We start from the raw sequence: 7755 nt of genomic DNA on the forward strand, positions 1-7755 counted from the left end.
TCATCCATCCAGCCCTAATTCTACTGCATGCATCTCCATCTATTTCTCCATTACTCTGTAATACCGATCCTAGGTACTTAAAACTATTGCTTTTCACAATCATTTCACCTATTATATTATATTTTACTTTATTCTATACTATATATCTATTCTAATCTATCTATATATTTCATTTAATCTGTTACATTCTACTCTATTCTGTTTTAAATCAAATACTTTATTAGTAAGTATCTACATATATATTACATCTATTCTATTATATTCTACTCTATTCTATTTCAGTTTATTTTATACTATATATCTATTCTAATCTATCTCTCCATTTTATTTATTTTATTAATCTGTTCTATTCTATTCTGTTTCAAATCAAACACTTTACTCAAACAAAGAAACAAACGACATTCAAAAGCTTCTAATAAAAAAATCATTGCATTGGTACTACTGAAAATATTGACATTTTTACAACATTTATTCCAAGTTCCTTCAATTTTTTTGAGGACAAGAAAATTTTGCTTTCAAGAAATTCCATAGAGGTATATATTAACATAGAGTGAGCCTTCACTCCGCCACCACTGACGACAAGATCTCTTGGACTGGTTTGCGGTATCTCTTTCTAGCACAATGTATCGAGAAACATAACATGAAACTAAGTGGGGGTACGGGACGGCAAGTGAAATAAGGAGAATTACCTTCTTCTTTATTTATTATGACAAGTGACAAGACAACATAACCCAAATGCAAATAATTTAATCCAGCCCTATTTCTATTTTTGAACAAAATGCTGGAAATTGGAAATATCTTAGTTTATTTTTAGTTCTAGCTTATTTACGGCTAGATTGAAAATCAGAATTTTCTAATATTGGTTCATGATTATCATCAGGGACTTGATTCGGTTCTTAAACAGGTAAATTTTCTGTCTCATCTGATATTGATTTGGTAGTGGAATTCTTTAGTGTATTATTTGGACTTTCATCTTAATCACTATTGTGATTCAATAATTTTAGGTCACTTCTAGGAGCTGAGTACTTCGTTGCAACTGTACTTTTCTTTCCGTTTAGATACTGTATTAAGGCATAATCTGCATTGGCTTCTAAAAGATAATCCTCTTCAACTAAAGGATCAAACTTACTCATTCATACAAATTTTCTTAGTAATACTGTGTCTGAATCTTTCATGAAGAAATAGAATTTCTGCTAGTTGATCTTCATTGATAAGTAAACACATGTTCATGATGTGTACAATTGGTTGCTGTAGACAGTAAACTTCATATAGAGTGCAGAGCATCTGGTATATATAGGGTTACCATACGTCCGGATTTGAAAGACGTCCGGATATGAGAAATGTCCGGATTTTTTTCTTTACTAAAAAAAATATTAAAAAAAACATATTTAACAAATTACTCGAAAAACTCAAAGATGCAAATTTTATTACGGTTATAGTTCAAACAGAAACGAAATCAAACTGACTCCGGTATGTGTTCGTTATTTTAAGCAAAATGAAGGTGTCAACGTGAAACTTTTATTTTTTGATGAACTTCCGGGTGAAACATCTATCTTTTAGTAGAACATGTTTTAAAATGTATTAAAAAGTACTTTATTGATTCAAAAGTAATTTGCGTTTGTGCTGATAATACCAGCACTAACTTTGGGGGTGTCAAAAGGGAAGGGCAAGGATATGTTTTTTTCCTTAGACTACCCCTGTCCGGATTTGGCCTTAATAAATTATGGTAACCCTAGGTATATAGAACATTTTTCCATTTAGTGATGTCTAAATTACTGGTTTTCAATGCTAGATTCACTGCTTTCCATATAACTCCATTGTATCTTTTAACTTAACCATTTTCTTATATGGTGTTGTTCTACTTGAAGATATTCCTTTAGAGTGTAGGTAATTAATAAATTCTTGATAAGTAGAGCTAGTCCCCCTGTCTGACTGGAAGTATCTTAGCATGGAAATCTTGAAAATTCATAAATTTTTTTTGTTCAGAATCTGTGAGGATACGTGAGAAAAAAGTAACGGGTCTTCCAGATTGACTCAGCATGATAGCAATAGCAAATTCATTCATGTATCTGTTTCAACAATGAGAATTTATTTTTCATTAATTACTGTCCATAGAAGTGCAATATTGTATATCCCAACATATTTATAACTTTTGATTGTAGTGACATTTATTTTGATTTAAAGTTAACCCATATTTTTTAACGGCATTTAAAAACTTCTGTAAATTCAAATCATAGCTATCTTGATCCTCACCACTAACTGTTACGTCATCTAAATAAGCGTAAACCCCTTGTAGATTTTCTTTTTTATTGATAGAATCAATGGCTCTCTGAAAATATGATACTCCATTGGTCACCCCAAGAGGAATACAACAAAATTGGTAAAGGCATCCACTTTCCTCAAAAGCTGTAAATGGTTTGTCAAATTCATGAATTGGTATTTGATGATACGCGTTTTTTAAATCAACTACCATCTGACGTTTATGATTTTCGTTTTTGAAAAAAATGATGTATCACAGACTTAAAATGCGTTTATCTCAAACACAGTTAAATTTAGCGAGATGAATGTAGTATACTTTTTTAAATAAAAATATTAACATAATAAAAATTTTGATTCAAAAAATTGAACGTATTAAATGAGTGCTGAAAGATGTATATAGCTCCGTTTGGAAAATATATCATTTTTGGTGGCGAATTTAGCTTTCTCGTCCCAAAAAACCCCCGCTTACCAAATTTAGTGTTATTATCCCATGCCTGTTAGGAAATATTCAAGAATAAATAAAATAAAAGTTTAACTTTGACACCCTGTATCTCGGTTATTATCAACTTTCGTACTAAGGTAAGTTAGCTTAAATCAAACTATTTTAACCCCAGGAATCTAAGGTTAAGCTATCGCCCATTCTTTACCAAACACCCTGTATATCGTACTAGTGACGTCATCCATTTGGATGTGATGATGTAATCTACTATTTTTTTAAATGGGAATAGGGGTCGAGTGCTAGCTCATTTAAAAGGTTATTCAATTCCATATTCAGTAATATAAACATTAACATGATTAATTATACAGAGTGTCCAAAGAATTTTTTTAAATTAAATTAATTGACACAAAAAGAAGAATGAGCTAGCACACGATCGCTATTCTCATTTAAAAAAATAGTCGATTACGTCATCACGCCCAGATGGATGACATCACTAGTATGTTGTATACAGTAGAACCCCGAAAATCCGAACCAATTGGGGGGACAGCCTGTTCGGATTCTGAAAAGTTCGGATTATCTGAAAGTCAGCCTAACTAGTAATTCAAAGCTCTCCTGCAAAACGTGTAACCTGACTATGAGAAAACCGAAGTAAATTTATGTTTAACCTTTATAAGAGATGTTCAGCAGACATCAAGAAATCATTACTTTTCTATTCACCCATTATTACCCAAATGTATACCTCATTTTAACTACAATTATAACAAAGTACATTCCTCATTAATAACCCGGCTAAAACTTACCCATGGACTTTTTCCAGAGCATCTACATAGGATTGGAATCTATGAAACTCCCTTCTGTTCCTGTAACCATGAGTCCATCGGGGATCTGAACATGTATTCTTTGATTGTCTTAATCATAGGGATCAGACTCAAAACTTATATTTAGGTTTAATTAACCTTAACATTAGCCTTCCAATTAGCATCAGCAATGTTTTATCTTATTCTGACAAATCTATATTTAATATCTTAATCAAGTTTATAAATGATTCTAAGATAAAAATTTAAACATATCTATAACAAAATTCTGTGGCAAAAAGACTCTTTGTCTAATGCCATCTCTTTGGCGCGCGCGCTCCACACACACACACACACACACACACACACACACACACACACACACACACACACACACACACACACACACAAACACAAACACAAACACACACACACACACACACACACACACACACAAACACACACACACACACACACACACACACACACACACACACACACACACACACACACACACACAAACACAAACACACACACAAACACACACACACACACACACACACACACACACACACACACACACACAACCTTTATAATCATTACATATAAAGTACCTACGTATTTATTTTTAAGAAATTTTAAATGTCAAAGTCCTACTAATCCAATATTGTTCAATTTTCTGGTTATACTCTATATAATAAACATGTATTTAAGTTTTTGTCTTAAATTTTAAAAAAAAATTTCACTTTCCGTTAGTTTGGATTTGCGGGGTTCTACTGTATGTCAAAAATATATATGGGGGGGGGGGGTCAAAATATAGTGAATAACCCTGTACATCAAGAAATTTACTACCAACGTCTCTGTTACTGAATATATCACTAAGTACAGGGCAACCTATTTAAAACTTAAAGAATCAGCTAAAAAATTATACTATCAAAATCATCTGAGAAGCTTTAAAAGTGTTGCAAAAGAAATTTGGTCCATAATAAACAATCTTCGAAATCAAACTCACACAGCTTAAACATTTTCCCTTCCAGACCATGAATACTTTATTAAGGTGAGTAAAATTATAACATCAACTATTTTGTCACAAGAGATCAATTTTGTTAAGATCCGATTTCCTATCTCCCTAATTCAAGAAAGGTCTCAAATTCATTATTTATAAGACTAGTTGATTAATCTGAACTGATCCAAACAATCAATAGTATCAAAAGCAAATCTTCCTGTAGTACTGATGGACTATCCATAAAAATTGTCATAAAAATCTCCCAGAAAATGTGTTGGAGTCCTCATCCCACTAACGACTCTTTTAAGGGGCTATCCTAGTGTAAAAGAACGAAATTCACATACTTTTTTTGGGAATATCTAAAATAAAAAGTACTGTACCAATTGTTTTGAAAATTTGCATGACCATTTATTATAAAAAGAAGTACAAGTAAAACAATTTTCATAAAAAAAAATAATGAAAATTTAACGATTTATGCCCTATCTACTGGCACAGTGAAAATAAACAACATGGCTCCACTGCTGCAGTGATTGGGACTAATGGAGATCCTGAATTATAAAATTGCAAAGTGATTATTGAAATATAAGTTATTTCCTATGTCCTATACCATCAATTAGGATTTTTGGAAAAATGACAGTGTTGAAATTTTTTTTAAATTAGCTAGAACATTTTCAGTTTCAAAAACCGCCAAATTGACATTTTTTATCCGATTAAAAAATCCCTATTTGATGGTATAGAAAATAACCTATATTTCAATAATAACTTTGATATTTTATGTTTCAGGATCTCTTTTAGTCCCAATCACTGCAGCAGTGGAGCTATGTTTTTATTTTCACTGTGCCAGTAGATGGCGAATAAATCGTTTAATTTTCAATATTTTTTTATGAAAATTGTTTCACATGTACTTCTTTTTATAACAAATGTTCATGCAAATTTTCAAAATAATTGGTACAGTATTTTTTATTTTAGAAATTCCCAAAAAAGTATATGAATTTCATACTTTTACACTAGGATAGCCCCTTAAGAAAGGTAAATTTCTAGAGCTGCCTAAAGACAGCCATCATTATTCCTCTTCATAAGGGTGGTGAAAAATCTAATGCCTGCAATTATAGACCTATTGCATTACCACTGGTACTCTCAAATAGGACTCATAATACACAAGTATAAAAACTTGTTGCTGGTATGAGCACATTGTGTAAATGTTAGGATTTAAAGAGGATATAAAAACCTTCAATACGATTATGAGTGTTAGTCTCTTTATATCCTAACATTTTTTTGTTATTGTTTTAGTTTATTATTGTTTTTTATGACTCTTTGTAAGTTTTGTGTATAAATTGTACAATTTTCCATGACAATAAAGCATTTTTCTATTTTAAGTTGTCTATTTGTTAAACCAAAGCATTGATTATTATTACAAAATATTAATATAATCAATTAAATAATAATATTAATCTCACAAACAACGTAGGAAGTATAGTTAAAAAGAATAAACATAGTAATCCACAATGAAATAAATCTGCACATAGCTATAGCCCAAAGTAACTTCTGTTGTTTATCCAAATCTTCAATAGTCAAAAACATTTGTGTAAAGTTAGGTTCCAGCAGTTTCTCCTTTTCCTACATTTAAAATAGCTGGTGTTTATTCCTAAAAACAACAAATACATAAATAAAAACTCTAAATTGTATACCATAAAAAAATCATACAAATATGACAAAATATCACATGAGTATTTTAACATTATTTAAGGACAATTGCCATAATAAGCCACAACAAAAATGTATTAAGCGAAAAAGCTATAGAGCTGAAACAGGAAGTTGCTATGTTTGGTCTATATATTAATGAAAGTAAAAAAAATACCTATATGGAGTGCACAAAGTCGAATCCACATGAGAATCTGAAGGTAGACAACCATACCTACGAATATGCCTCCACTTTTCCCTACCTAGACTCAATAATAAAAAATGACAACAACACCTGTCAAGAAATATAACAACGGATTCTTATCGGTAATAAGAAGTGTTTTTATGCATACAAAGACTTAATGAAAAGTAAGTTACTGTTACTGAATCGTGAGTATAAGCTTAGAATCTACAAAACAGTAATTACACCAGTGGTCACATATGGATGTGAAATGTGGACCATCTCAACCACTAATGAAAATCGACTAAAAATATTTGAGCGTAAAATACTAAGGAACATATTTGGACCAACACATTGTAGAGATGGTTCATGGAGAATTAAAATGAACCACAAGCTGAATCAACTAATGCAGAGCGCAGATATTGTTAGATTTGTAAAGTCTAAAGAAGATTTAAGGACAGTTTAGGCAGGCTATATGCATTAAGGCATTATTAAGCTTTGCATTTAACCATATTGTAATACACTATATCTTACATGATCAAGCATGATTTTCTTTACATAACCCTTGTTCTAAACTAGAACCGAATTGGTAAGTACATGTATATTATTATTGTAGACATTTCAAAAACTTATTACTTAGTTGAATTACTTTAAACTTACCACTTATAAAATGTTTACTGTATACTCTCATATTTTAATTTGAGGTCTGTTCTCCTTATTGCTTTTATCCAATGTTCCTGCCTTTGTTTGGATAAAATTCATTTAAATGTATTGCATGTGGGAAATGTATAGCCTTGGGAACAGTAAAAAGTGAGGATTTTATCCCTGTCTGTCCTATTCCCGCAATTTACAGGATTCACAAGAAAGCCCTTGCTACAAGTCGGTCAAACACAAGGAAAGGTGTTTTTTCTTTTTTAAACAAATTGACACAAACTGATAATTACTATGGGATAATTCAGTTCTGTAGGCGATAAACAACTTTATATTTAATTTACTATCACAATTTCGCTGCACAATTAACAATCAAAAACAAAACCAAACAGAATATTTGTCTAAAAACATCTACAAATTACAAATAAATGTAAACAGTGACTAAAATAAAATAAAAATAACACGAAAGACATCAGCTAACTTCATACTTCTCCTAACTTAAAAATGACGTTTATCATACTGTCGCAGCTTTACTATGTGTAAGAGTGAAGTAGCACTAATCCAAAGAAAAAAGATGGTGTCGTCACTTAGCTCCGAATGACACTCTCTCTATGTCAATATATACCTCTATGAGAAATTCACGAATTTATTGGCGTCAAGTTAATAACGAACAAACTTGGATGTCAAATTGTGCTTTGAGAACACGTCAAATTTGGCCTTGAATAACTTGGTCAATTTATTGTTC

General features: G+C 31.2%; 1 long non-coding RNA gene across 1 annotated transcript; it reads right to left on the reverse strand.

The window, feature by feature from the left end:
* Positions 1-5860: 5860 nt before the first annotated feature.
* On the reverse strand, positions 5861-7593 carry LOC126889785 (uncharacterized). The gene is made up of 2 exons (XR_007700175.1): positions 7020-7593; positions 5861-6143 (listed from the first exon to the last, which is right to left on the reverse strand). It is a non-coding gene; the product is annotated as an uncharacterized LOC126889785 (long non-coding RNA).
* Positions 7594-7755: the final 162 nt, after the last annotated feature.

Source organism: Diabrotica virgifera, chromosome 8 (assembly GCF_917563875.1).
Source record: "Diabrotica virgifera virgifera chromosome 8, PGI_DIABVI_V3a".
Taxonomy (NCBI): Eukaryota; Metazoa; Arthropoda; class Insecta; order Coleoptera; family Chrysomelidae; genus Diabrotica; species Diabrotica virgifera.